This window comes from Oryctolagus cuniculus, chromosome 11 (genome assembly GCF_051225735.1).
Source record: "Oryctolagus cuniculus isolate XC-2025 breed Fujian yellow rabbit chromosome 11, ASM5122573v1, whole genome shotgun sequence".
In the NCBI taxonomy this organism is placed as follows: Eukaryota; Metazoa; Chordata; class Mammalia; order Lagomorpha; family Leporidae; genus Oryctolagus; species Oryctolagus cuniculus.
The window spans coordinates 97,811,361-97,838,906 of NC_142877.1; the positions used below are offsets into that span (position 1 = coordinate 97,811,361).

General features: G+C 48.7%; 1 protein-coding gene and 1 long non-coding RNA gene across 3 annotated transcripts in view; both read right to left on the minus strand.

The window, feature by feature from the left end:
- Nucleotides 1-9,560, minus strand: part of LOC149123578 (uncharacterized) — a 53,742-nt gene extending 44,182 nt beyond the window's left edge. The window contains exon 1 of the long non-coding RNA XR_016216933.1: nucleotides 9,445-9,560. This is a non-coding gene — a long non-coding RNA (uncharacterized LOC149123578). The remainder of the gene's footprint in view (nucleotides 1-9,444) is intronic.
- The window catches only part of TMCC3 (transmembrane and coiled-coil domain family 3), a 296,265-nt gene that overhangs the window by 236,491 nt on the left and 32,228 nt on the right, over nucleotides 1-27,546 (minus strand). The window lies entirely within an intron of this gene.

Here is a 27,546-nt window from a genome sequence, read left to right on the forward strand (position 1 = left end):
ATCCGAAGCCAGGAGCCAGGTACTTTTCCTGGTCTCCCATGCGGGCACAGGGCCCAAGCACCTGGGCCATCCTCCACTGCACTCCTGGGCCACAGCAGAGAGCTGGACTGGAAGAGGAGCAACCGGGACAGAACTAGCGCCCCTTCCGGGACTAGAACCCGGGGTGCCGGCGCCACAGGCAGAGGATTAGCCAAGTGAGCCGCGGCACCGGCCTAGTTTTGATGATTTTTAAAACATGACATCAGGGGCGGTGCTGTGACATAGTAGGCTAAGCAACTGCCTGCAGTGCCAGCATCCCATATGCGTGTCAATTCGTGTCTTGGCTGCTCTTCATCTGACCCAGCTCTCTGCTGATGGCCTGGAAAGCAATGAAAGAAGGCGCAAGTGCTTGAGCCCCTGCACCCACAAGGGAGACCCAGAAGAAGCTCCTGGCTCCTAGCTTTGGATTGGCTTAGCTCTGACTCTTGCAGCCATTTGGGGAGTGAACCAGCAGATGGAAGACATTTCTCTCTGTCTGTCCTTCTCTCTATAACTCTACCTCTCATATAAATAAATCTTTTTTAAAAATGACATCAACAGCACAAGCAACAAAAGCAAAAACAAACTCAGTTACATTAAACTAAAAACTTTCTACACCACAAAGGAAACAATCATCAAAATGAAAAAGCAACCAATGGGATGGGAGAAAATATCTGAAAACCACCTATCTGGTAAAGGGTTATTTTCCAAAATAAACTAAATAGCAAGGCGCCAACAGAAACAAAAACCCCGATTAAAAATCAGACAAAGGCTCTTCCTGGACATTTTTCCAAAGAAGATATACAAATGGCCAACAGGTATACTGAAAGGTGCTCGATATCACTAATCATCAGGAAAATAGACACCAAAATCCCAGCGAGACCTCACCTCACACCTGCTAGGGTGGTATTTTCAGAAAGCCAAACCTTAGTGAGGATGTGGAGAAAAGGGAAGGGCTCCTATATTGTCGGATTGTAAACTGGAACAGCCAATAGAGAAAACAGTAATGGAGAGTCCTCAAAAAATTAAAACAGAACCCACTATGTGCTCCAGAAATGTCACTTCTGAGTGTGTATCCAAAGGAAACAACATCATTTCTCAGTGAGACACCTGTATTCCTACGTTCACTGCAGTGTTCTTCGCAACAGCCAAGACAGGGATGCAAACTAAGTATCCATCACCAAAGGAATGAATAAAGAAAATGTGGCCATGGGCACCATGGAACAGAACCTGGCCTTTCAAAAGAAGGAAACCCTGCCACCAGAGATGAATGGGAGGCCACTGTGCCTGGTAACATAAGCCAGGAGCAGGAACAGGAGACTGCAAGACCTCACTGAGATGTGGAATCTAAGAAATCTAAACTCACAGAAACAGAAAAGAAAACACCAGACGCCAGGAACAAAGGGCGGGGGCAACTGGGGAGACGCACTCAAAGGACATAAACTGTCAGTTACTGCAAGAATAAGTTCTGGAGAAGGAACCTACAGCTTGGTGACTCTGTAAGAATGTATCACGTATACTTGAAATTAGCCAACAGTAGGTCCATCTTGAGGACTGTCACTCCCCCCCCCACACACACACACAGTGTAACTATGTGAAGCCATGTGAAGTTATTAGCCTGATTATGGTCAACATTTTATAATGTACATGTATATCAAGACATGTTGTACACTTTAAATACACACAATTTTTGTCACACCCCAATAAAGCTAGTGGGGGAAATGGAAATAAATAAAAGCCAGGCTTTCAGGAACAACGACATCGAAGATCCCACAGCAGGAAGCTCTAGGATCATCCCTCCACTAAAGCAACCCTTGAGCTGGAAGAAGCAGTTAGAATCAACTCCGCAGGAACTCTGGAACTCAGCCAAGCACTTAGAACAACCAGAGGGGTGCTTGGCAAAGGGAGGGGCTGTGGCTCTTTCCCAACTGCTCAGCATGGAAGGACCAGCACCATCTCCTGCTCCTCAGCTCCACCACAGCTGTGAGGGTAGCAGCCTATGCTCCAGGAGTGGCCTGCTGGTACCAGGTGGGCAGTGGGGTCCTTGATACACAAAACGTTGATGTTACGCACTTTGGTTGCCCTGAGTGGCTAAGGGACTGACACAGATTCGCACTTTGCTTGCCTGCAGTGGCTAAGGGACCAACACAGATGCTCACTTTGCTTGCCCTACAATGGCTAAGGGACCAACACAGATGCGCACTTTGGTTGCCCTGAGTGGCTAAGGGACTGACACAGATGCATACTTTGGTTGCCCTGAGTGGCTAAGGGACCAACACAGATGTGCTCTTTGGTTGCCCTCCAATGGCTAAGGGACCAACACAGATGCATACTTTGGTTGCCCTGAGTGGTTAAGGGACTGACACAGATGAGCACTTTGCTTGCCCTGCAGTGGCTAAGGGACTGACACAGATGCACAGTTTGGTTGCCCTGTAGTGGCTAAGGGACTGACACAGATGCACAGTTTGGTTGCCCTGTAGTGGCTAAGGGACCGACACAGATGTGCACTTTGGTTGTCCTGAGTGGCTAAGGGACCGACACAGATGTGCACTTTGGATTCGGCCCTCTTTGCAGTAGCAGCCTCCCAAACAGCACCCACTAGAAAATTTTAAGAGATTATTTCACCCTTTTCTTCCTTTTCGGAAGCCAGACACTTTAGGAAATCTTTGTTGGCTCACTGGCTGACCACAGAGACAACAGAATAGAAACTTCAGTGACCACACAAAACAAGAAACGCGTATTTGCAAAAACAGCGTGGGAAAGTCACACATGAACAGCACCAACTCTCAAAAAGGAAACGTCAGCAACCCCTGAGTAAAGAAAAAAATGAGATTTCCAAAGGTTTCATGTCATAATATTCAGAATGTCCATTTAAAAAAAAAGATTTATTTATTTATTTGAAAGGTGAAAGGCAGAGTTCCAGTGAGGCAGAGGCATAGAGACAGAAAGAGACACAGACAGAGAGAAAGAAAGAGAGAGGTCTTCCATCCGCTGGTTCACTCCCCAAATGGCTGCAATGGCCAGAGTTGCACCAATCTGAAGCCAGGAGCCAGGAGCTTTTTCTGGGTCTCCCACGTGGGTGCAGGGCCCAAGTAGTTGAGCCATCTTCCACTGCTTTTCCAGGCCATAGCAGAGAGCTGGATTGGAAGTGGAGCAGCCGGGACTTGAACTGGCATCCATATGGGATGCTGGCACTGCACAGCAGGGCTTTAACCTGCTGCACCACAGCGCCAGCCCCCAGAATGTCCATTTTCAATAAAAAATGACAAAGCATACGAAGAAACCAGAAAATCTGATTATTCAAAAGAAAAAAGGAATTCATCAGAAATCACTAGTGAGGATGCCTACCTGGTGGCATTACTGTCAAAGATGGAAAATAAAACAGTACCGTACTTTCTGCATGGTCAGCTACAATTCAAAAATATTAAGTGGAAAATTTTGAAGTAAATAACGTGTAAGTTTTCAATTATGCACCATTGTGAGGAGCAGGATGAAATTCTACACCATCCTGCTCTGCTCTGTGCACTGGAGATGTGGTTCATTCCTTTGTCCAGAATATCTATACCATATACGCTACCCACCCATTAGTAACTTACAGCCATCTCCATTATCAGACTGACTGTCATGGTATCCAGTTCTTGTATTCAAGTAACCCTTATTTTACTTTATCAGGGACCCAAAATATAAGAATAGAGATGTTGGGATTCACATGTGCCAAACAGAAGCCATAAAATGCTTCCTTTGAATGAAAAGATGAAACTGCTTAACTTAATAAGAAAAGAAAAAATCACATGCTGAGAGGTTAAGATCTAAAGTAAAGGGGCCAGCACTGTGGGATAGTGGGTAAAGCCACTGACTGCAACACTGGAACCCCATTAGGGTACCCATTCAAGTGTCAGCTGCTCCTCTTCCAATCCAACTCTGCTATGTACAAGGAATCCTCAATAAGATTAATAGCCAATTTCTAAAGAGAAACTATGAGGGGCAGAAGACGGTGGTAACGCAGATAAAGTACTCAAAGAAAAACCTACCAAGATTTGACAAAACTATCTTTCAAAAATGAAGATGGATGAGACAATGGGTTCAGCCACCACCTGGGACACCCACATCCCATACTGGAGTGTCTGGGACAAGTGCCCCTCCCAATTCTGCTCCAGCTTCCTGTTAATGTGCCTCTGAGACAGAAGATGACAACTCAAGTACTTGGGTTCCTGTGTCTTTCAAATAAATAAATCAGGGCCAGATCTGTGGTGTAGCAGGTAAAGCCTCCACCTGCAGTGCTGGCATCTCATATGGGCACTGGTTCGAGTCCCGGCTGCTCCACTTCTGATCCAGCTCTCTGCTATGGCCTGGGAAAGCAGCAGAAGATGGCCCAAGTCCTTGGGCCCCTGCACCGGTGTGGGAGACCCGGAAGAAGCTCCTGGCTCTTGGCTTCAGATCAGCGTGGCTCCAGCCATTGCAGCCAATTGGGTAATGAACCAGAGGATGGAAGACCTCTCTCTCTGCCTCTCCTTCTTTCTCTGTATAACTCTGACTTTCGAATAAAATAAATAAATCTTCTAAAAAAATCAAATAAACAAATCTTCTGTAAAAAAAAAAAAGGAAAAATTAAGACATTTCTATACAAACAAACCAAACTCATTAACCGGCAGACCTGCCTTACAGTAAATGATAAAGGGAGTCCTTCAGCTAGACTGAAAGGACACTGAATGGCAACTCAAAGCCCTAAGAAGAAATAACGGACATTGGTAAAGGGAACTACACAGGTAAATATAATTGTGATTTCTGTTTATAATTCCTTTTTTCCCCAAAATGAGTTACAAGGCAAATGCATAAAACATGTCTTTATTAATGGACATGAAATATATAAGGAATTAATCCGTGACAATAACAATAGAAAGAAATACATAGGAGCAGAGTATACACTACTGAAACTAAAGCAGTGCTAATCGAACTAAGTTGTTGTAAGTTTTCTTTCAATTTGAAATGTTTATTTTATTTTTTAAGATTATTTATACATTTATTTGAAAGACAGAATGACAGAAAGAGAGGGAGAGACAGAAAAGAAATTGTCCATCTGCTGGTTCACTCCCCAAATGGCCACAACAGCCAGACCTAGCCCAGGCTGAAACCAGGCGCCACAAACTCCATCCCCTTCTCCTGCACGGCTGGCAGGGGCCCAAGCACTCGGGTCATCCTCTGCTGTCTTACCAAGCAAAACTGCAAGTGGAGGATCCGGAACTCCAATGTGCACTCCAGCGTGGTAGGCCAGTGGCGGCTTAACCTGCTGCACCACAACACTGGCCCCTGAAATGCTAATTTAAAACAAATTGTACAAGCAAATCGATGTCATTGTGAAAAAAAACTAGAAAAAAGATTGCAATCATCTCAAATCATAGCAGCTTTATCCAGGCTGAGTTGAAAAACAAAATGTTTAAAGGCCTAGACATTTTCTAAAAGAGCTGGAGCATGAAGGCGATTGAACGAAGAATGGCAGTGAAGCATTTTCTCTTTATTCCTTCGAAGAGGTAAGCTCTCCTTTGCTTAACAAGATCCTGCAGAGTCCTCTGGATAACAAAGAAACTAGAATACGAGCATGAAGAAACAGACTCTGGACTGGCCTTCGCCACTCTGAACTCAGCTCTGTCACTTCCTAGCTGTGGACCTTTGGGCCATCTCTCAACACCTCACTTCTCTTAGAAAATGGGGATAGAGAAGTGCCTACTCCACAGGTGGGTGTGAGGAGTAACTGCTAACACACATAAAGCGCTCAGAGCAGTCTTGGCACCTAAGTACAGCCTAACAAATGTGACCTTTCCCTGTAATCGTACAATCATCTAAACACACCCTGAGAGAGGCCCCAAGGTCGACAGCTGTAGTAATAGAGATTGAAAATTATTTATTTAACTTCACAAACTCATCAAAAAACCCATTTCTCATTAGAGGAAGACCATGTCTACCCAGGATCTAGGGCAAACATAAAGTCTAATCACTATTTTGGTGCTTTTAACAAAAAGTCTTCCATCGGAGTAATCATGCAGTTGGTTCTGAAAGTTTTCTTCTCAACAGCTGCAGAGTCTGCCTCTGTCACTGGCGCTGACGCAGGATATAAGCTTCCATGCTGCTACTCGGAGCCGAAATGCTCAGCCGTAAGAGATTTATGCACTCGTGTACTCGTTTGTTCAACAAACACCAGGACCTTTTACATGCCAAGCACCGGGGGTACAGAAACATTCAAAACACACAAGACTCTGGGGTCACAGTGGCAAGGTGGTGGCTCGTTGGGGCAGGGAGGGCACTGGGGTGGGAGCAGGGTCACCGTTCTTGCCTTCGGTCACTCTGGCACCCTCTGCCTGGCACTATACCCCTGAGCCACATTTTATTCATGTTGAGTTTCCTGAAAGAGTAGCAAAAATCACGCAAGTTCATTCTGTTGGAGCAAGGACAAAAGCCTTAGATCTGTTTCAGTCCCTCGCCTAGGTGACTGACAGCAGACCCAAACCCCCTGCATTCTTCCTCAAACAGCTGGACCTTGTCCTGACCATTAGCCAGAGCCCTGCTAAGCCACATCACCATCTCAACAGCTCCACCTTAGCCCAATCCCTCCCTCACCCTCCCAACTACCAGGAGCCCAGTCTTGGTGCAAGCCCTCCCCAGTCTCATGCTAGATAAGCCCCAGCCCGCAGGAGAGCTCTGCCCACTGCCAGGCAGCGACCCCTCTCAGTTCGTCTCTGAATAAACCTGTTCTGACTGTGGGTTCCTGGTTTCTGTCTCCTCTCTGTCTCTCTCTTCTACTTTACACACTCCTTCGGCCCCTACGTTGCTTCTCACGCAGATCTGAGTGTGAGTCAGAAATGGCCTAGTCTTTTGGTCACATCCAGAGACAAATAACCACTTAAGCTACAACACGAGAGAGAGGATAGCTATGTCTCTCTGCTTAACTCAAGCTGTGCTCCTACCATGAGATTTGGAAAAGATCTCCATCTTCCCAGGGCGATTTAACTAAATCCTTGCCCAAGGCAAAAGCCCAACTACCGCCTTTCGGAGTCTGCTCAGGTCATCCAGCCAATGACTCCAGGCATCAGCTTCCTCATCTGTTTAACGGGGACAGCAGTGCACACTTCACAGGGCTGTGAACCGCGGAGTACACCACCTGGCACATACGAAGCACTCATTCGTATTTTCAAAAACCCCAAACCTTTCAACGTTCCTTTAACCTCATTAGTTTATCTAGAGCATATCAGTAGTTGGAATATCAGACCAATGGAAATGAAATCCTGAGAGCGAACCAAGCAGCAACGCTGACTTTATGGGGAGAGCAGGCAGAGCACCCGCAGGGTACAGGAAGGGCCTGGGCTGCCTGCTAGATGCAACTTCTCCAAGGCCTTAGAGCCTTGCCCACCATTTAAAATCTCCCAGATAGACTGTCTTCCACGCCTTTCCTGTTTGTTCTCCTTTAAAAATGATTCACCCAAGGCAGCAGGAGCTTCCTGTCCAGGGCCAAGCACAGGCCTGCAGGCCACTGGTCAGCTGCTCACCACACATCAGAAACAACCCCAGGGCTGGTGCTGTGGTGTAGCGGGTAAAGCTGCCATTGTGGCGGGAGCATCCCATACGGGCGCCGGTTTAAGTCCCGGCTGCTTCTCTTCCGATCCAGCTCTCTGCTATGGCCTGGGAAAGCAGTGGAAGATGGCCCAAGTCCTTGTGCCCCTTGTACCCAGAAGAAGTTCCTGTCTCCTGGCTTTGGATCGGCCCAGATCTGGCCGTTGTGGCCATTTGGGGAGTGAACCAGTGGGTGGAAGACCTCTCTCTCTCTCTCTACCTCTCAAATAAATAAAACTTTAAAAAAAATTAAACTAGAGCCGGCGCCGTGGCTCAATAGGCTAATCCTCCACCTTGCGGCGCCGGCACACCGGGTTCTAGTCCCGGTTGGGGCGCCGGATTCTGTCCCGGTTGCCCCTCTTCCAGGCCAGCTCTCTGCTATGGCCAGGGAGTGCAGTGGAGGATGGCCCAGGTGCTTGGGCCCTGCACCCCATGGGAGACCAGGAAAAGCACCTGGCTCCTGGCTCCTGCCAGGATCAGCGCGGTGCGCCGGCTGCAGCGGCGGCCATTGGAGGGTGAACCAACGGCAAAGGAAGACCTTTCTCTCTGTCTCTCTCTCTCACTGTCCACTCTGCCTGTCAAAAAAAAAATAAATAAATAAATAAATAAATAAATAAAAAAATTAAACTAAACCTCAGTGTCAAAGGAGGCCCATCATGACCAAACACACTGCATCCCAAGAGAACTCTGTCTGCCCTCCTGTTTCCCTCCGCTGCATCTGACCTGGGCATCTACACAGCTCCTGAGAGGGACCTGCACTCTCACACAGTGCCTGATCTCTGATCTCTCTCCCTGATAAGCCCTCCTCCCAACAGCGAGCAAAGGAGCAGTCCGCATTCAGGAGCCGCAGGAGGGCAATGGCCCACAGCTGAGCGCTTTGGGTGACATCAACCAGGCCTAGGGGACAGCTCAAAAGTCATCTGGGGGAGTGGCTTCTGCCTGGCTTCCAGTCTCACTGCAGCCCACAGACTTCTTCCCTTTGACTTTTTAAAATAAGAAGCAAGAAACCACTTTGCCCACGATGGCTTAAGACCTGGTAACTGCTGGGAAGGTTCTAGCTCTTCCCCATCCCGGCATGCCAGCGAGGACAGGACACCATGGCTCAGTCACCTTCGCAGTCCCTAGCATCGAAAACAGAAGCTGGTCTCCAAAACGGTTACTGAATGCACACATATATTAATAAATATCATCTTCATAGCATCTACTGACATCTAAAAATTCTAAATTAGAAGTTTCAAAACCTATGGCAGCTTGAGGAGACCAAATCCGTTGAAAAGGCAATCACCTGTTTGTCTGAAAGTCAGCACCATCGCAAAATTAAAGAAATCACATAGAACCTGCCTTGTTACCCACTGTCTGAACACAGATGCAATAACTGATTCCAGCCCTCGACTATTACAGAACGCCGATTGTATTTTCTCATTTACGAAGAGGAAGTAAAAATAACAGTTGGCTCACTGTGTCCTTCTGAGAATCAAGTGAGGTAGCACATGGACTCTGAACAGTGCCTGGCACCAAGAAATGCTGCTGCCATTACCAGGCAGTGTCCTGGCTAACACCCGATTAGATCCAGTTAAGTACAAGTTCATTTACTGCATCTGCCTGGAAAAGCACCAACAGAAGCAAGACGCATACATAATCTGTCCCCTTGACAATGACAGCTGCCCCTCGGAGCTTCAGATGCTTTCGAAAGACCATTAATGGAATCTCAACAAGCAAGACTTGCCCATGCATGGTTTATTTTTCAGAATGTGGGTGCCCTTTGAGGGAGAAGCCTGTATTTGGCAGACCCTAAATGTACAAAGCAAAAGGCGAGGGTTTTACCTTCTCCGAGGCCAGATGCGGAGCCTAATCCTGCAGGGTTTGGGGCACTGGGATCTGACTGGGATCTCGTCAGATCCGAGTGCCCAGGAGCTTCTGCCGCTTGGGTTAAAAATAATCACCGAGAAACAAAAACTGAGAAAACTGAAAAGCAGAAGTCTTCACCAAGTTGCTGCAGTCACATTCTGCTGCCGGGGGGTGTTCTTCTCTCCCCAGCGCAGCAATTCCCAACCAGGGTCCCGCGGGCCACCTGGTCCTAGACGGTCAGTGTCTTCCCCACTCCCCCCAACCCCGGGGAGGGAAGCCACAGTGCTCATTCCCAGGCTCATTGTGCTCAATGCACCCTTTGAAACCTGGCCACGGAACCCCCTTTCCCTAGAGCCTCTGCCAGAACCCAGGTTTTGGAAAGCCCGACTCAGTCTAAATTAACCAGCCCCTCCTGGTGTAGGAACAGCTGGGCACTCTGTCACCTGGCCCCGCAGGGCTGCTGATTCAACATATATTTAGGAAGAGGCGTACAAAGAACGTACCCTCAGGAGCCACTGGAGATGTGTCCCACACCCCAGGAACACACCAGTAAATTCACAGGGATGGCTCATGGGAAGCAATTTCAGATTAGGACGATAACAAAAAGAAAGAAGGTGATGTGGAGCACCATAAAGAAAGACATGTAACTGTTTTTGCTTTCTTAAGGCACAGAAAAAAGTACAAAGTCACCAAGTTCAAGTGTCACCCTGCTGCCACTTCAGTGGCGTCACAAGCAGAGAGGAACGGCTAGTGGGGACAGACGCGGTCCTTCTTCGTCCACCTCTAAAGACTGCGGTCTCTAGAACATTCCTTAGTTTTATAACCAGAAATTTTTTTTTCCAGCATCCTCCTTGGCTATGACATACGTTTCCTTTTTTTTTTTTTTTTTTTTCCCTAGCACTTGACCTCACAGAAAAGCAGGGATTTGGGGAAGGATCTTGCTTTCCATTCAGGTCATGTGATATTCACCACACCATAATTGCACAAAAGGTCCCCTACTGGGACTATCTTCCACTGCTTTCCCAGGCCACAGCAGAGAGCTGGATTGGAAGTGGAGTAGCTGGGACTAGAACCGGTGCCCCCAAGGAAAGCTGGCACTACAGGCGGTGGCTTTACCTGCTACGCCACAGCACCGGCCCCTTCACTGAATTTTTTTTTTTTTTTTTTTTTTGACAGGCAGAATGGACAGTGAGAGAGAGAGAGAGAGAGAAAAAGGTCTTCCTTTTGCCATTGGCTCACCCTCCAATGGCCGCCGTGGCCGGCGCGCTGAGGCTGGCGCACCGCGCTGATCCGAAGCCAGAAGCCAGGTGCTTCTGCTGGTCTCCCATGGGGTGCAGGGCCCAAGCACATGGGCCATCCTCCACTACACTCCCTGGCCACAGCAGGGAGCTGGCCTGGAAGAGGAGCAACCGGGACAGAATCCGGCGCCCCAACCAGGACTTTCTAGTTAAGCAAAGAGGATTAGCCTAGTGAGCTGCGGCGCCGGCCCCCTTCACTGAATTTAAATATCTATATCTGGTTAGTGCCTACTGGCCTATATGCTCCAAGCTCTTTCAACATGAAATGTTGAAATGGAAGATGGACAAGAAATGAGGAAAGCTCTCCAGAGATTGTGAAAGCGATGTCACTTACCAGATGACGTAGGAAAAAACTGAGCCCACTGTCTGATTGGTCTTTATGTACACTGCTGAGACAGCTAAAGACGGAATCATTCTAGTTTTATCCAGGGAGAAACTGAGATACACAGCATTAACTGACATCAACAGGGACCACACTGTGTGGAGCTCCCAGGCGGGCAAAGGGTATTTTTATGCAAACTACATCAATCCTCCAAGGTAAACATTACTGTTTCACTTACAGGTGAGGTTGAAGGTGAGGTTGAAGGAGGTTAAGGGTGTAAGAAAGGGCACTAAGTGGAGCCAGGATCTGAACTCAGCTCCACCATCAGAGCACAAGCAAGAGACAGTGTTAGGTCCTCACAAAAACACACATTCCAGGAAACACATTTTCTAGATTTACTCAACAAGTATTTTTTAGCACCTATCATATGCTTATGAGAACAAACTGCCCTTAAAAAAGCCTGAAGAACATTCGAGAGAGACACCTGCTGAGACTTGTCCAAGGGTCTGCAGAGACCATTAACGTCACCCTCTGGATCAGCTGGACTTGGGGGATGTGCACAGAAGGTCTGCGGCTCTCAGACGAGTGCAGCAACCTTCTACGATCCTTTGTTCTGTATCTATAGAGACATTACTTCGAGAAATGTCCTTTTTCTTTTTTAAGATTTATTTATTTGAAAGTCAGAGTTACAGAGAAAAAGGAGAGGGAGAGAGAGGGAGAGGGAGAGAGAGAGAGATGTCTTCCATCTGCTGGTTCACTCCCCAGTTGGCCACAATGGCAGGAGCTGTGCTGATCAGAGGTCAGGAGCCAGGAGCTTCTTCAAGGTCTCCCACATGGGTGTAGGGGCCCAAGGACTTGGGCCATCGTCTACTGCTTTTCCAGGCCATAGCAGAGAGCTGGATCAGAAGTGTAGCAGTTAGGACTTGAACCGGTGCCCATATGGGATGCCAGCACTGTAGGCGGCGGCCCCAGAGAAATGTCCTTCTTATAACTAATCAGTAGTCTTTCCAGCTGCCTCTTTCAGAGACCATGTTTGTAACCAATCATGTTCTAAAGAAAGCAATTTCCAACCTGAGAGAAAGCGCACCCCCCTGCCCCGCACCTCACCTACAGTCGGCCTTCTGAGGCAAAGCCCCTGTCTGTTCACTGGGTGAGGAGAAATGGAAACTTGCCTTTGTGGAATCTGTAACTGCTAACTAGAACTGGACCACTGCAGAACACTTCCCAAGACACTCAAATCACTGGGCCTGTGTCTCCTGGGCCCAGGTCACTCATATTCTGCCCTGAATCAGACCTCCATCAGCCCTTTTTACAGAACTTGTTTACTTCTGTCCACACATAACATCACACTAAGAGCAGGGAGTGCGGATGCAAAGATAAGCAAGGAACATCAGAGTTACTGGACTTCTTATTCTTCAATACAAAAGTACATTAATTATTCTATTACACATCACTGCATACTACAGCAATTGGCTAGCTCAGAAGAAAAAATGAGCTAGTGAGTTTAGCACTGCAAAAACAGACAGACCCAAAGGGGCTGACGCTGTGGCAAAGTGGGTAAAGATGCCTCCTGCGGTGCCAGCATCACACATAGGTACCAGTTCAAAACCCGGCTGCTCCACTTCTGATCCAGCTCCCTGCTAATGCACCTGGGAAAGCAGCGGAGGATGGCTGAAATGCTTGGGCCCCTGCATCCACATGGGAGACCCAGAAGAAGCTCCTGGCTCCTGGCTTCAGATCAGTTTGGCTCCAACTGGAGTGACCATTTGAGGAGTGAAATAGTGGATGGAAGACCTCACTCTCTGTCTCTGCCTCTATCTCTGTAACTCTTCCTAAATAAATAAATTCTTTTTAAAAAAAAAAAATACAATCACAAGCACAAGGGACAATAGAAAAAATTACATTAATTGGACATCACCAAAATTGAAAGCATTTTTCAGAGTGGGCATTTAGCCTAGTGGCTAGGGTGCCAGCATCCCACATCAGAGTACCTGGGTTCAAGTCCTGGCCCTGGCTCCTGACTCCAGCTTCCTGCTAATGTAGACCCGGGGAGGAAGGGGAGATGGCTGAAGTAATTGGATTCCTGCCACCCACACTGGAGATCAGGATTCAGTTCCCCACTCCCAGCCCAGTCCCTGCTGTTGTGAGGATTTGGGGAGGGAACCAGTGGTGGGATGTTTTCTCTTATTGCCTGTCTCTCAAATAAATACATTTTTAAAGTTTTACATCAAAAAAGTGAAAAGACAATCCACAAAATGAAAGGAAGCATTTGCAGATGATATATTTGATAGGGGACTCATATCCAAACTAGTTTAAAAAAAAAAAAAAACACTCTTATGGGGCCAGCACTGAGCACAGAAGGTTCAGCCTCCACCTATAGTGCCAGCATCCCAAATGGGTACCAGTTCAAGTCCGGGCTGCTCCTGTTCTGATCCAGCTCCCTGCTAACATGCCTGGGAAATCAGTGGAAGATAGCCCAAGTGCATGGGCTCTTGCACCCACATGGGAGACACAGAGGAAGCTACTGGCTCCTGACTTCAGCCCAGCCCAGCTCTGGGCATTGCAGCCATTTGTGGAGTGAACCAGCAGATGGAAGAGAGTGCCCTCTCCCTCCCTCTCCCCCTCCCCCTCTCTCCCCCTTTCTATTTATGAGTTTCAAATAAATAAATAAGTCTAAAAAAACCCCTGATATACTCTTACAACTCAACAATAACAAACACCTTTCTGTGCATATATTTGTGGAGACTTGTTTCCACTTCTCATGGGTCTAATATAGGAGTAGATGCTGGCTCAGAGTAAGTCTGCACATAGCACCTTGAGGCAGTGCTAAACTTTTCCACAGCGGCTGCACCGCTGCACTTTCCCATCAGCAGTGCACAAGGCTTCTTCCAGCGCTCCACAACCTCGTCAGCACTTGCTGTTGTCTGTTTTTTTAAGCCATTTATGTGCGTGTGAAGTGATAGCTCATTACGGTTTAATTTCCAGTTCCCTAGTGAGTAATGATGTTCAACAGTTTCATGTGCTTAATGTCCATCTACGCATTTTCTCAGGAGAAATGCCTATTCAGATCCTTTGCTCGTTATTCCATGGGCTGATTTTTATTATTAAGTTGTAACAGTTCTTTGCATAATCTGGAAACAAGTTCTTTGTCAGACTGATGACTTGCAAGTATTTTTTTCCTACTGTGAATGTGTTCTTCTTTGAGTTGGGACAGGTTGCTTGCCCAGGAAGGAAAACATGAATCACAGCATTTTTCAAAAGAGCATCCACTTTGCGAGGAGCAGCAGTCGAGGTGCCCTCAGTCCAAGATATGGAAGAAGCACTAAAGACCTGAAAGGAATCTGCAGACCAGAGCACGGAGCAGGCTGGGAAAGAACTCTCAGGGCTGAGCTGGTTACGACAGAATTTAAAATGAGAACAATCAATTACCCCTTTTCTTTCCCTAGCTTGTTTTTTTTTTTTTTTAAGATTTATTTTATTTATTTGAAAGAGTTAGAGAGAGAGAGGAAGAGCCAGAGAAAGAGGTCTTCCATCTGCTGGTTCTCTCTCCAGATGACAGCAGTGACCAGAGCTGAGCTGGTCTGAAGCCAGGAGCTTCTTCTGGGTCTCCCACGTGGGTGCAGGGACCCAAGGAGTTGGGCCATCTTCTACTGCTTTCCCAGGTCACAGCAGAGAGCTGGATCGGAAGTGGAGCAGCCGGGACTTGAACCAATGCCCATATGTGATGCTGGCACTGTAGGCTGGGGCTTTAACCCGCTGTGCCATAGCACCGCCCCTCCCTAGCTTGTTTTAAATCCTTCTCGTCACTTTTTTCTAGATGCACCTAAATACTTCACAATCATCACCATGTGAGTCACACGCGGCTGTGATCCAGAGTGCCCCCCAACAAGCAGAAACGTGCAATCATGAGCCCGTTAGCCCAGGCCCAGGCGGGCACGGGAGAGCTGATGGACATACATGCAGAAATCCACGTAGCCTCAATCCCTCCCGCTGGGTCCCTCCTAAACACCTGCCAGCAGTATGTACTCACTCAAATCAAAGTATATCTGGGTGCAGAGAAAATCCAGATAGGCAGAAACTACATACGCAAATGTCTCTCTCAGCAGACAGAGGGAACAACTGAGAACAGTACAGAGACAAGACTCAAAGGGAGTCCAAAAGGCAAGCCCTGGAGTAAATCAACAAGACAGACTCAGTGAGTTCTCAAAAGCTGCTAGCCATTTGTGTTATTAGTGTAGATAACAATACTAACCGTATGTTCACAACAGCAATTATATAAGAAGAGGTAAGGTGGAGGAGCCTGGGCTTGGCCAAACTCCACAGGAGGAAATAGAAACTGGGTCTCCATGGACCTCAAGCTCCGCCAGTGCTAGGAGGCACCACAGCTATGAAGGGACTGCCTCCTCCCAGCCAGTCCTCACCCACATCCCAGGGACCGACAGCCCCATCACTCTCTCCCATCCAGCCCATGTCTGACAGCCAGGTGTGATCTGGGCACCAGAGACATAGACGGGGATGTGCTGTGGCACAGCAGGTGAACACCCCAGCCCAGAGTGCCAGCATCTCATATGGGCGCCGGTTTGAGTCCCAGCTGCTCCTCTTTTGATTCAGCTCCCTGCTAAGGCACCTAGGATGGTCCAAGTGCTTGGGTCCCTGCACCCACGTTGGAGACCCAGAAGAAGCTCTTGGCTTTGGCCTGGCCCAGTCCCAGTTGTTGCAGACATTTGGGAAGTAAACCAGCAGATGGAAGACCTCTCTCTTTCTCTCTCTATCTCCCTATCCTGCCCCCCCCCCATCAACTCTTTCAAATAAATCTTTTTTTAAAAAGACACAGAAAACCTATTGAATACCTAGGAAGAAGTGGCCAGAATGGCTGTAGGTCTGGAATCCAAAATAAATATCTAACACTGATAGATCAAGAGGTATTTGTGAAAGTGAAGGCTTAAGGAAGTCTTATGTTAAAATACATATATTTATTCATTTTAATTTTATTTGAAAAGCAAGCAGGGGAAAAGAGACAGAGACAGAGCTCAACCTTCCATCTGCTGGTCCAGTCCCCAAAAGCCTGCAATAGCTAGGTCTGGGCCACGCTGCAGCTGGGAGCCCGAAACTCAGCCAAGCACTTGAGCCATCACCTGCCGCCTGCCAGGGTGTGCATTAGCAGGAAGCTGGAATCAGAAGCAGAGCTGAGATTCAAACCCAGGCACGCCAACAGGGGGCGCAAGGATCTGCAGCAGTGTCTTAACTGCTGCCCCAAACTCCCACCGGGTCCTCTGCCAGGCTTGGGGAGCTGCCAGCAAGGAATGGCACACACTGTCGTGTGAAACAAAGCGGGGTGAAGTCATACAGGGGGCTGTTAGGCTCCAGGTATAAAATAATTCTCTAACCTTAACATGATCTAAGAAGCAATCCCATGGGCTTGGGAGTTAGAAGCTCTCTTCTGGTGGAAGAGCCTGGGAGCCAGACAGGGGGTTCCCCGCCAAGGAGAGCCTGCTGGGGAGTCCTCTGCGGGGTGCAAGGACTCACTCCCTTCCCACCCGGGCCCCTGCCATTCTACGACTCGGCCTATGGCTGAGGTGCACTGCCCTGGCTGACAGTGAAGGATGGACATTCTCAGTAAACCCTGGAAAAAATGATTCAGAAATACTTGTGTCTCCAATATAAATACTCACGCCTGTTACGTGCTCTTTAATTCTATTTTGAGGTTTCTATTCCCCACCTGCAAAAGGAACTACATAAGGGGTCAGCACTGGGGCACGGTGAGTTAAGCCAGCACAGCTGGGGATGCCTGCACCCCGCATCAGAGTGCTGGTTCTGGGCCCCCACCACTCTACTTTTGATCCAGCTTCCTGCGATGCACCTGGGAGGCAGCAGAGGATGGCTCAAGTGCTCAGGCCCCAGCCACACACATGGGAGACTTGAATGACATTCCCAGCTCCTGGCTTTGGCCTGGCCCACCCCTGGCTGTTGCAGATGGAAGATTCTCTCTCCCCACCCCCTCTCTGATGCTCTACCTTTCAAGTAGGATGAAAATAAAGAAAAATCAACACTTTTTTAAATGTTCAAAGACAGAGTGTTTAAAAAAACAAGGCCTAAATAAGATGACACAGGTAAATAAACTCTTAAAAACCTTTAAAGCAATGTAAGGGATATTTATTTTTGATGCTATCAATAAGCAACTAACTTTGTAAAAATAAAAACAGTTCTTGGTGGAGTAGCTGTTTTCTTTTCTTTTTTTTCTTTTTCCAGACCCTCTGTTGCACATTGCCAACGCAGGTCTAATTTCACTTTCCATCTCAAGATTTGGTAACTACTTACCCAAAGCCTGAAAAGTCAGAGACAGAAACACACCATCCCAGCGAGGTGCCCAGCACACAGTATCAGTGAGGCTGGCCTTCATCCCCGGCCTTAGACAAAAATAAACGCAGATCCAGGAAGAATGTGAGAGTGAACGCCAGGACATCTAAACTAGGAATAAACCAGAGAGACAGGAACATCTGGGTGCTAAGCACAAAGCAACAAATGAAGAACTGGGCTTCATCACAATCAAAACCTTTTGCTCTTCCAAAGTCATCACTACGAAAATGGAAAGCGGGGAGAGGGTGCTTGGCCTCACGGTGAAGTCACCCATGCACCAGACTGCAGGACCTGGGTTTGAGTCCCAGCTCTGCCCGCAGTTCCAGCTTCCGGCTAATGCACACTCCAGGAGGCAGCGGGTGACGGTTCAAGAAGCTGGGTCCCTGTCACCAATGGGGGAGACCTGGATGGAGCTCCCCCTCCCCAGCTGTGGCCTGTCACCCACAGGGGAGACCTGGATGGAGCGCCCCTCCCCAGCTGTGGCCTGGTCCCATTCACTGTGGGCACTGTGGGGGAGTTAATCAGCAGGCGAGAGTTCTCTCTCCTTCTCTCTTTCTCTTGGTTTCTCTCTCTCTCTTTCTCTGTTCCTCTGCTTCTCAAATAAAAAAAAAAAAACTTTTGAAAAAGAAAATGAAGGCTGGCGCTCTGGCTCACTAGGCTAATCCTCCGCCTGCGGCACCAGCACCCAGGGTTCTAGTCCCGGTCGGGGTGCCGGATTCTGTCCCAGTTGCTCCTCTTCCAGTCCAGCTCTCTGCTGTGGCCCAGGAAGGCAGTGGAGGATGGCCCAAGTGCTTGGGCTCTGCACCCGCATGGGAGACCAAGAAGAAGCACCTGGCTCCTGGCTTCGGATCGGTAGTGGCCATTTGGGAGGTGAACCAACGGAAGGAAGACCGTTCTCTCTCTCTCTCACTGTCTAACTCTACCTGTCAAAAAAATAAAAATTAAAAAAAAAATAAAATGAAAATGAAAATGCAAGCTGATGATGGGAGAAAAATATTTCTAAATCATATGTGACAAAGGACATGCATCTAGGAAATATAAAGAACTCTCAAAACAATTGTAAGACAATGAACTCCATTTAAAAATAGGCAAAAAATTGGGAGGGGCGATGTGGCACAGTGGGTTAAACTGCTACTTGCAAGGCCAGCACTCCATATCAGAGCATTCGTTCAAGTCCCAGATACTCTGCTTCCCATCCAGCTTCCTGCTGACAATCCTGGGAAGGCAGCAGCAGATGGCCCATGGAAGCTGGATTCCTGCCACCCATATGGGAGATCGGGATGGAGTTCCTGGCTCAGGCTTCAGCATGGCCCAGACCTGTTGTGGCCATTCGGGAAGTGAACCAGCAAATGAAGATCTGTCAAGCTACCTCCCATTCTTTCTCTCTTCCTCTCTCTGCTGTTCTGTTTTTCAAATAAATAAATCTTTTTTAATAAAAGCAAAAATTAGACATTTCACCAGAGATGGATGAGTAGCCAATACGCACGTGAAATGAGACTAAACATCGTAAGTCATTAGGGAAATGAACACTAAAAGCACAGTGAGGTAACACTATGCACTCACTAGAACGGATATAATCCGTATCAGACAATATCAAGTACAGGAGAGGACTGGAAACAGCTGGGACCCCCGCACTGCCCAAATGGTGCGACTACTACAGAAAACAGCGCTACAGCTCCTTAAACAGTCGTCGTCCCCGTCAGCAGGAAGTAGCTCTAAAGACGGATCATCATCCCTCCACCCCTCCACCCCTCCTGGACTTTTGGGGCTGATGTAATCCCATACATCTTTTGCTATATAAAAAAAAGGGGGGGGGATGTTAGTAAAATGGCGCAGTCTTATCTATAACACGAGCTACACTCCAGAAACCAAGCTAGGCTCTAGGCGGTCCCCCTGACCAGTGCTGAAAGCCAGGTGGCCACATGGCCCAACCACCAGTGTCAGCTCCACCCCCACCCTAATGAGATTCACTGCTCCTACTTCCCTGCCCTCCCCCGGCAAAGGTTTAACAGGACCTATTCCAGAACACATCCTCTCTCTCTCTTACTCTCACCCTCTCCCCCCAACCTATAAGGCTTCCTCCACCCAACAATAAACCTCTCCTCTAACTCCAAGAAAAAAAAAAAGTTAAATGTGCACCCAACATATGTCCCAGCAATTTTAATTCTAGGTGTCTACCCAAGAGAATGACAGCACTTGTCCAAACAGTGACTTGCACACAAATGATCTGAGCAGGATTATTTATAATGGCCACAAAATCAAAATAGCCAAATGTCCATCAACTGGAAAGTGAATTAACAAAATGTAATATATTAACTCAGTTAAATATTCAGCAATATAAAGGAATGAGCTACAATGTACACTGCAACAGTGATAAATATAAAAAACATTATGCTAAGCAAAAAAAAAAAAAAAGCCAGACATAAAATACTATCTGTTCAATAATTCTCTTTGTATGACATGTCCATAGAAGGCAAATCTACAGACAGCAGGGAGATTCACGGATGCCCGGGACTGAAGGCAAGAGAGACTGGCTGTGAATGGGCACAGGGCAACTTCTGGCACTCAGAGAGATTTGGAGCAGGTACACAACTCTGCACATCCACTTTCAAAGTCACTGAATTCAGAGTAGATAGCTTACAATCCACAAACTATGCCTCAAGAAAGGCCTTTGTAAAAAAAGATATACCTCTGAATATATATATATATATATATATATATATATATATATATAATACCTGAAGTCCGTACACATTAAGCTAAAAAAAAAGGATATACCACTGAGCCTGGCCCACAGAGCAGATTGTTTTAGTCCTACTGATTCTCTAAGTCACAGTCCAAAAATAGGAGTACAAACAACAGTAGGAGGAAGAATTCATTTTCTTTTTCTTTAATTTTATTTATCAAAAGCAATTCTTCAGGTATCTTAAAACTGAAAGCTAGAGGCCAGCGCTGTGGCGCAGTGCCCCATATGGGCACCGGTTTAAGTCCTGGCTGTTCCACTTCCAATCTAGCTCTCTGCTATGGCCTGGGAAAGCAGCAGAAGATGGTCCAAGTGCTTGGGCCCCTGCACCCACGTGGGAGACCCAGAAGAAGCTCCTGGCTCCTGGCTTCAGATCAGCTCAGCTCTGGCTGTTGCAGCCATTTGGGGAGAGAACCAGCAGATGGAAGACCTTTCTCTCTTTCTTTCTCTCATTCTGGCTCTACCTCTCTCTATAAATCTTTCAAATAAATAAAACAGATCTTTTAAAAAACCTGAAAGCTATGAATAGCTATTTTTTAAATTATATTTATATTTATTGGAAAGGTACAGAGAGAGAGACAGAGGGAGACATGGACAAAGAGGAATCGGGGTGGAGCCAGGACTCCAATCCCGGCACTCAGATAATGGATACAGGCTTCCCGGGCGGTATCTTAACTCCTATGCCAAAGGCCTGCCCTGGTGTTATTTTTGTTGTCAGCACACCACTGTTTCCAGGGCTATGACCTGGCGCCCTCAGGAGAGAATCTGACGGCTGTGTGCACATTCTATATTCTCCGTGTCCACGTACCGCTCCAGTACTGGTGTATGGAATTTCATTTGCTACCGAACATACCCAAGCTGCCTCACAACCCTCACTGATGACCTTTGAAGTGAAGTCCCTAAATCATTTCATGGTGGACTACCTCCTGGCTTAAAGCAAGGTATTTTCCAAATCAACACCAGGGGAAGAACATTTTCAATAAGCGCATTTTTTGCTGTCTATTCCTACGCAAACTGGACAAAGAAGGAAATGTCAGTGTCTCCTCAGAGGCGCTTGGTGGCTGGGGGAAGGCGACATGAGAAAAATCAAGCCAACGGCCAGAGGAGCTGGGGCAGTGACACAGGACTGGGCTGGCAGGGAGGCCCCCGGACGGGGCTGGCTGCTTCCCGGGTCATCGCTGGAGCACGGGCAAGTTCAAAACCTCTGCCTCTGTGGCTGCTAAGGTCATGTAAAAAGAGAAGGGAAACTGATCGGGGGTGAGCTCTGGCCCACACGTGTAAGTTCTGGTTCTCCTTTTCTTTACGCTGTGCAGGGGGACAGAGCCCTGGAGACAGAGCTGTGGCTCCGTGCAGACCACACTCCCCCACAGCTGCCAGGGAGAGGCCGGCAGTCACCTCCGACTTGCCCTGCACCCCTTCCTTCTCCTAATACACACACACACACACACACACACACACACACACACGGAAAGCAGCGCATTGTCCCACACAGCCACCCGGACAGAGCCACCACAATGCAGTAGGGGCTGGGGGCCTGCACCAAGGAGAGACACACGCCCATCAGTCACCCACAAAAGCCTCCAGACATTCGGGAGAAACAAGTTACCAGAGTTACTTGTACCCTGGACCGCTTCCGTCCCGTAGCAAGGGTGTAAGACCAGTCAGAGTTCCTTAAGCTCAGTTTTCCAAGCCATGGTAAGGAATACTGACACCAGCCCACCCCAGTACTCTGAGGATGAACAGTCTCTGTTTAACTCACCCTCACCCTCACCATCTGAAAACAGGGGGCCTGAGAGTGTAGAGGCTGGAGACAAGACAAATGGTAGCAGGTGCATTTAGAGCACCTGTGAAGACATGCTGAGGGTCCTATTCGCAGTGGTCAGCAAGAAGTACAAGATCAGCAGGAACGTGTTAGAGAATACCAGGCGTGGGGGCTGGCGTTGTGGCACAGCAGGTTAGGTCCGCCTGCAGCACCGGCATCCCGTATGAGCACCAGTTTGGGTCTCAATTGCTCCACTTCTGATCCAGGTCCCTGCTAATGCACCTGGGAAAGCAGCAGGGGATGGCCCAAGTGCTTGGGCCTCTGCACCCACGGGGGAAATTGTGGATGAAGTTACAGGTTCCTAACCCTGGCCATCATCAGCAACATGGAATGTCTCCAATTATATTATCCTATCATGCCCATACACGCATTTCAAAAAAAGATCGAGAGAAAATGCACTAAACATTTAACATTACTGAGGCAGTATGATTATGGGAGATCTCTGTTGTCTACTTTATTACTTTTCTTCATTTCCCAAGTTTTAGGCAGCAAACATGTACTGCTTTAGAAACTAAAACAGGGGTCAGTGCTGAGGTGCAGAGGGTTAAACCACCATCTGCAGTGTCCGCATCCCATATGGACACCAGTTCAAGACCTGACTGCTCCACTTTCAATCCAGCTTCCTGCTATGGCCTGGGAAAGCAGTGGAAAATGGCCCAAGTGCTTGGACCCCTGCACCCACGTGGGAGACCTGGAAGAAGCCCCTGGCTTCTGGCTGTTCGGTCATCTGGAGAGTGAACCAGCAGAGGGAAGATCTCTCTCTGTAACTCTTTCAAGTAAATAAATAAACCCTAAAAAAAAAAGAAGCTAAGATAACTATAAGTTTAAAGGGTTTTTATTTTATTTAAAACATTTTTAAAATTGTTTATTTGCGAGACAGTGCTCCCACCTGCCTGTCCACTTCCCATATACCCACGATGTCCAGCACTGGACAAGGCTGAAGCCTGGAGCCAGAACTCAATCCAGCTCTCCTACATGGGTGGCAGGAGTCCCATCACCTGAGCCATCACCACTGCTTCCCAAGGGCTGCAGGAGCCAGAGCCAGGAACCTGAATGCAGGGACTTCAACAGGGGACGCGGGCGTCGTCACACATCTGGCCGCTCAGAGCTGGCTTTGAAGGAGCAATCCCACGTCAGGCCGGGTCTCGAGCAGCTAAAGGACTGCTGCAGTGCAGCTGTGATGGGGAGGGCCCCCAAGAGGCGGGGCCTGAGTCTGCTCAGCCAGCCAAGGGGGGAGCACCCGAGCTCGGGAGGAAAGCAGGTGTTCAGGAGTGGGAGGAACAGACAGACGTGCAAGATGAGGCCACGGAGCGTCAGACCACGAAGGAACTCTGTAAAATCCGAATACATCTCGAAAAGAAAAGAAAATGACTCACGTTGTCCCGAGTTTACGTAAGAGCTTGCAAAGGCCGAGAAGAAAGAGAATCGTGGAGAAAACTAGTGAGCAGCCCCACGTTCTCCCCTGGCTGAGCCAGGTTAGTCACGCGTATGAGGAAGCCCGAGATCAAAAGGACTGAGAAGGAGCCGCGGCCCCCAGGCCACAGCCTCTCCCCCTGCACCACAGAGGACCAGACACAGCCTTCTTGTAGGCTTCCACTGGGAGAAACAGACCAGCCAACTCTGGGATGGCTCCGGGACACAAGACAGAGCCCCGCCCAGAACGGCTCAGGGGGTCCCGGGCATCTTTCTGTGCAAATCCTGCTGGCTCCTCTTCAGCCCCCACCTCTTCCAGCCTTGGTCCCCGGCTTCCCTCTGCTGCAGAGACTCCTGGTAGCTCACAGGAAAGGACAGACCGACAACAGATGCAGAACGGACGGCAGTGACACGCTCCTGTCTGGGACCCCACTCTCCTCTGGCCAGCTTCTACCCTGGGGTCAGCAGAACAGGAGCCCTCCCCCAACCCCAGCACATCCAGTCTTTCCCACCGGCCCTCTCCCTGAGTAGCCACCAGGTCGCAGCGCGCTCAGTTTAGCCAGATCACCAGCCAGGAAGACAGCAGACCCTGTGACTGCCCATCCAAGCCGGATGCGATGACGCACTGCCCCAGCACTGTCTGGTTCAGAACCTGGCCTGAGAGGCCACAGATACTCACAACAACAGAGCCAGGACAAGAATGTAATTGGCCGAATGGCCGCCCCTTGTTCCGGTGCTGGCAGCTGCCTGGGAGCTGGACTGCACTCGGCTGCTTGCAACACAGGTGCCTGGATAATCCCAGGCTCCTCCTCAAAAAGACAGGGTGGGGGACGGGACCACTGTAACAGGAAACACCCAAGCACACAGAGGCCCCACAGCGCAGCCTGCCAGGACTCGGGCTCAGCCTGCAGAGCAGGTAGGTCCCCCTTGAATACAGGCCCACGGATGCGTGCCCAGCTCCCCACACGCATGGTGCCCAAGGTGTGCCGCGCCTAGGTTTGTCCGTGGGCTCCAGACTACATGGCTTGGCTTTGAGGTCCGGATCAACTGCTCACTCTCTGGCTTCTGGCCAGTGTTTTGTTTCGAGGTTCATTCATTCCTTTAAAAAGCAGAGTTACCAAGAGAGAGAGAGAGACAGACAGAGAGAGAGACAGAGAATGAATCTTCCATCTGCTGGTTCATTCCCCAAATGGATGCAATGGCTACAGCTAGGCCAGAAGCCAGGAGCTTCATTTGAGTTTCCCACTTGGGCCATCTTCTGCTGCTTTCCCAGGCCATATTTGGGAACTGCATTGTAAGTGGAACAGCCGGGACTCAAATTGGCACCTATATGGGATGCCAGTGTCGCAGGCAGTCACAGGCCACAAACTAGCCACTGGATAAGTATTTAAAACAAAGTTTGACAAAACACCATATTTGCAACAGAACTGAAAGACATGGGTACTTTTTAAGCTTTGGATTTCCTTTTTTTAATTTTATTTTATTTTTATTTTTTTTGACAGGCAGAGTGGACAGTGAGAGAGAGAGAGACAGAGAGAAAGGTCTTCCCTTGCCGTTGGTTCACCCTCCTATGGCCGCTGCGGCCGGCGCGCTGCGGCCAGCACACCGCGCTGATCCGATGGCAGGAGCCAGGAGCTTATCCTGGTCTCCCATGCGGGTGCAGGGCCCAAGTACCTGGGCCATCCTCCACTGCACTCCCGGGCCACAGCAGAGAGCTGGCCTGGAAGAGGGGCAACCGGGACAGAATCCGGCGCCCCGACCGGGACTAGAACCTGGTGTGCTGGCGCCGCTAGGCGGAGGATTAGCCTAGTGAGCCGCGGCGCCGGCCCTGGATTTCCTTTTTAAATGATTTCTTTATTTGAGAGGCCAAGAGACAGAAGGGGAGAGAAAGACAGACATCTGCTAATTTACTCCCCAAACTGCCCACAACAGCTGGAAGTGGGTCAGGCTGAAACCAGAAGCCCAAGAATTCAATCCAGGTCTCCCACATGGGTGGCAGGGACCGAAGTCCTTGTGCCATAACCCACTGCTTCCCGGGGGCACATCAGCAGGAAGCTAGAATCAGGAGCACAGCCAGGACTCAAACCCAGGCACTCTGATATGAGACGCAGGCGTCCCAACCAGTGGCTTAGCCACCAGCCAAAGGGCCACCCCACGCTCAGGGGTTTTACTCTAACTTGCTCTCGGGAGAGCTCATTCCGCGAGGCCAGTATTCCCTACTGAGGACAACCTCCCCATCTCTTAACAGTCGTCCCATCTCCCAACACCACCACCCAGGGGACCAAGCCTTCAGCACATGAACCTTTAGGGGACACAAACACCCACACCACCACGTGGGCCATGCTGACACGGTGTGCTCCTTGATAGGGCCCAATGAGAAGCATGTGTGATCTCTACCGTGTTCCTCCCCCCAGGCCATAACCTCAGCCGATACCACACACCCAAATCGAGAAACATTCTACGAAGTTCCAGAACGCTACTCTTCAAAAGCTTCCACGTCGTGTAACACAAGGGGCGATTAAACTTCACACATGGAAGGAGACTGCGGAGTTCTAATGACCAAATACAATGTGAACTGGCTCCAGGAACAGAAAAGTACATTAGTGGAAACACTGGGAAAATCTGAATACAGTCTATAATTAATGACTAAGTTAACAGCATCACACCAACGTAGAAGTCTTAGGTGTGATAAACGTACCATGGTTATTTAAGACATTAATATGAAAGTAAGCCAAGTGAAAGACACACAAGAACTCTCTAGAATGTATCTGCATCTGTTCAATAAATCAAAACTTCTTCAAAGTGAAAAAGTTTAAAAACTAAATTTAAAAAAAGAGAGAGATGGATAGGAAAATGCACCATGCTTATCCCAAGGCTTCAGGGTCCCGCAAAACCCCTAAGGGTGCCCAGCAGCGCGAGCTGAGAGCATCGGGTACTTCCCGTTATCACCTATGCAGTGATGCAAGCCACGGCCAGGACACCGCACACCAAGAAGGAACGGCAGGTTTCATCTTCACACCAAGCAGCCTTTCCAAGTCCCACTCCCATGGGGAGCCGGGCGAAAGCAGAGATAAGGCTCTGAGCACGGCACGGTGCCAGCCTGCTGCTTCTGGCTGTGCCCTGTCGCTCAGCATGTGGCTAGGACCTATCCAGGATGAGTCACCGAGGCACCCAAGGACGAATTCGTAAGTGCATCAGTATGCATTCATTTCCAGGGGCTTTGCTTTCCCCGACACAGCCTAAGACGCTCAGTGTTATCTCGAGAGCGAGGCCACCACTAAGCTCTCAGCCAGATCAAATCTGCCCCGTAATCCTGAAAGAAAATACTCACGGAAAAGTTCTCATCACCTAGACATGCACCTTCTACTTCTTGGTTTATTTCTGTAATCTTTGGGTAAGGCTTTCTTTGTGGGAGAAAATCAATATTCTGGTGTATTTCTTGCCAACTTTAGTGTGAGAGTGAGTGAATATGAACCACTTTAATGCCACATCACGCTCTATCCCCACACTACACATCTAATAAGGAGTTTCTCTGATGTCGTTAGAGACCCAGCCAAACAGGGGTTGGCTGGTTTGCTTTCAAACTTTTTCATGTGGTTCAGATGTTTTTAAAATCATACAACTAGGAAAGCTCTTCTACCACCTAACATGGGAATCATCTCATAATGGGATAATTAAGTGAGCTCATTAGACTGGACTAGTGACCCATGACCCCACGGTAAGAGGGCAAGGATTAAGCAGCTTATAGTAGGAGGGAGGGCAGTCGTGGCAATGCTAGAGCATGGCACACCGGCATCTCCATGGCCTCCGCTAGACCCAGCCCGGCTCCCGGGGTCAACATCTCCATTGTGGCCTTTCAACGATGCAGTCCCTTCCTAAGGCTGTGACTCAGGCCAGGCTGGGTTCTTCCCGTTTTTCCCCTATTGCACCAGAAACTTCTCCGTGTTTCCAGACTGTGCCACGAAGGAAGCAAAAGAAACCCCTGGATGCTCCATTTCTGAGCACAGAGCCAACCACTGCCCACTTCTAGCCATCCCCATAGAAAACCCCACCAGCGCACAACCACAGAGGCTGACAGCTCCAGCGTCGGGGGTGGTCCCACGGTGGCCCTGCAGCCCGTGGC